Source organism: Engraulis encrasicolus, unplaced genomic scaffold (genome assembly GCF_034702125.1).
Source record: "Engraulis encrasicolus isolate BLACKSEA-1 unplaced genomic scaffold, IST_EnEncr_1.0 scaffold_518_np1212, whole genome shotgun sequence".
NCBI classification, from domain to species: domain Eukaryota; kingdom Metazoa; phylum Chordata; class Actinopteri; order Clupeiformes; family Engraulidae; genus Engraulis; species Engraulis encrasicolus.
Window position 1 is genome coordinate 20,240 of NW_026945828.1, and position 3,280 is coordinate 23,519.

The window sequence follows — 3,280 nt, forward strand, 5'->3', positions numbered from 1 at the left end:
TAGGTAAGCACATATTTTTCACGCTCACCATTATCTTCAGCAAGATTCACCTCATCAAACTAATCATTGTTGATTTTTGTACGAATGATCACACAGTTTCTGTCCCACCTGAAGGTGATTAGAAAATTACAATACAATCAGAATAATAACCAGTGAACATTTGACTATCAAAACAATTCACGGACGGTGGCTTGCGTTAGAACACCATGAAGCAATTGTCACCTTTTAGTTTCTTTATTAAACTTCACACTTCAGTTAGGCCTACGTGTGCAAGAGCTTCAGTTGTGTGCAAATATACACTGACGACTGAAATAATAACTCTTCTAAGCATTACTACTTAGCACAGCTTCGAATATTTAAACATACCTGAATTAGCATGATTTGCAGTTTTCCTATATGATAAACCTACAATGCTAATTTCCCGCTTAGCACGCTAATCGCGATTAGCAACCTAATCTAACAATAGTTGCACATCAACACCACAACATACAAACTCTGAAAACGATCTACTAACTAACTATCTTGACACTTAACAACACTTACTTGTATTGGTTGAAATGCATGCACACAACTCCTCACATAAACCTACAATGCTAATTTCCCGCTTAGCATGCTAATCGCGATTAGCAACCTAATATAACAATAGTTGCACATCAACTCTACAACATACAAACTCTGAAAATGATCTACTAACTACCTTGACACTTAACAACACTTACTTGTATTGGTTGAAATGCATGCACACAACTCCTCACATGTTATTATCTTGAGGCTGTGATTCAGACAACCTGAAGTAGTAACTTAACTGAAGCAGCAGAGCTGATCATGTGCTCAGAATCTCTGGCTCTGTGCTCCATCTAAAACTGAACTAAACTGCACGTGAAGGGGGCGGAGCTAGGCATAAATGCTAGTCTTTCTTACTGTGTGCAACACACTGGTTAACTTAAATCTATTTTTCCTTTAGGCTACTTTTTCGAGATATTCTAAGCAATTGAAATGAATAGCCATAGTATGGCTAATTTAAACACAGATAAGTAAAATAGGAATGTGTCACACAAAGTACACTGCAGTAGGCCTAGCTACTGCTGGAGCTTACCAAAGGGCTAAATGACTTGATAATTCAGCTAAATAAGATTGCTAATGATCAGTAGCAAATTTCACACATTTAATAAAGATTTCTTTAGAAGTTAAATCTAGGGTTTTTTATCATCATATTCCACACCACAAATATACAAAACTATTAAAACAACTCATAACTTACCATTTGTTGCACTCAAAGGTGTTAACAATCGAATTGTAGGCAGAGCACAGTCATGCTTTTTGTCCATGTTTACAACAGGCAAAGAACGTTGTGGACATTCTTTGCAACAGGTCTGTTAACAGGAAGTGCCTCGTTTAAACAGCCGGAAATGGTTAGAAAATGTCTTCACTGCAGACACGTCCACATATTTTATTCCGTCCAACATTCTAATCCCAACATTCTAATCCCAGTTTCAGTGACATACATTTGCTTGAAGCAGACATTTTACTCACAACTTTCCTGTCCTATATGCTAAATTGTATTTTTTTCATCAGTGATTCAAATTTGTTACAGCAACTTAGGCCAGCCTACTTCCAGCTTGGAAAGCCCACATCAGGGAGGAAAGATTAAAGGGCTCAAACATCACTGGACTTACATCACAATATAATTCCCAGTCAATAATTTCTGTGAAACCAGTCTTATGTGCTTTAAAAGAACTGATTGTGAGTTCAACTGGCAGCAAGTGGAAATAATGTTAATAACAGTGTCAACTATCAGTGAAAAAATACGGGACACTTAATTGTTGTGGGGGTCTGGGTGCCCTTCCCCATAGCATTTCAACATACTGTATATGGTATGATGGAAGAAAACTGTAATTTATACACTGATAAAAAGGATTTTGAGGGGCAGTACATTTCACTGACAAAAAATGGATATTTTTTACCCCAACAAATTAGGTTGCTGAGGTTACTCTGATGCAAGGGGTATAATATACTCACTCTACCTATAAATAAGGAGTAGGACTTAGTACTGGTGAGAAATGACTAAACTATACCTAATTTGCATTCATACGCTATAACTAATACTAATGGCTAATGTCGAAACTACCTATAAATGACTAAACTTTACCCAATTTACATTCCAACACTGTAACTAATACTATTGGCTAGTATGATCCAAACCGTCTCTGTCAAAACTACCTATTGAAATTGGTTAAGGCCCGCAATGCGCATTGCTTCCTGGGACTTCATTGGAAGAAGAATCAACCGACGACTGTGGCGAGCCTCGCAGCGGATGAAGTTAACTTCCAATGGACGGGACAAATTCAGAAGGTAAGCTGGCCAGTCGTGCATTAAACATGGGATACAAAACATGAACAATGATCAAAAGGAAACTAAATCACGCTAGAGTTGTAGTTGGCTCGTAATAACTGTCTGTCTGTGACTCAGGCAGCTGCTATCAGCAACGCACTGGGCAGACAGACAGGTCAATGGACCTGTACGCTGCCGTTCAAACTTCGTTTGGAGAAGGCAACAAGTATGCCCTGTGTTAAAGATGAACGGATAGCACTACCAATTTCAAAATGTTGTAGAATGAAACCCACTGCAGCCAAGTTTTTTTCCATTCTCAAATGTTGCCTTGTTGGCTAGTTTTGGCGCGCAGACTGGGACTGGCTGCTGGTGGGGACCTGACCTCGTGTGTCGTTCTACAAATATTTGTTGCCGAATGTTCCATCCACTGTTTGCGCTGCCACTGCCACTTGATGCTCTGCATCACGCGAAAGCACGGAGGAGAAAATTCTACAAGATAGCCTCCTTTTTTGCTTTCACACAAGGCTGTAGTGTGATAATCTTACAAGTTACATGCACCTAAAGGACTGTGCTCGTAGACAGACTACGAACGGCACATTACTCTATTTCATTCTCCACAATAAATCCATTCAACATGGAACGGCTACGTTTGTAGCTGGTCACTGAATCCTTCGTAAGTCTTTCAGCAGTTCCCGTCGCGAATCGTCCTCTTTGAATGTTGTTTTAAAAATGTGTAAATTCCTATGGTCACCAAGTTTTCAAATCAATGAAATGCGCGACGAAATGCTTCATATCAACTGTCAAAGCAGTGTGCGTAAACAGTCATCATTCTGGGATGCCTCCGTGCCGAGTCAACTAAAGACTTTTTTGTATTATTAATCATAATCGTAGACATTCTTAGTTTGAATGACAGTTTGAAGATGGGGAGCGAGACAGACGGTGTGTGCAT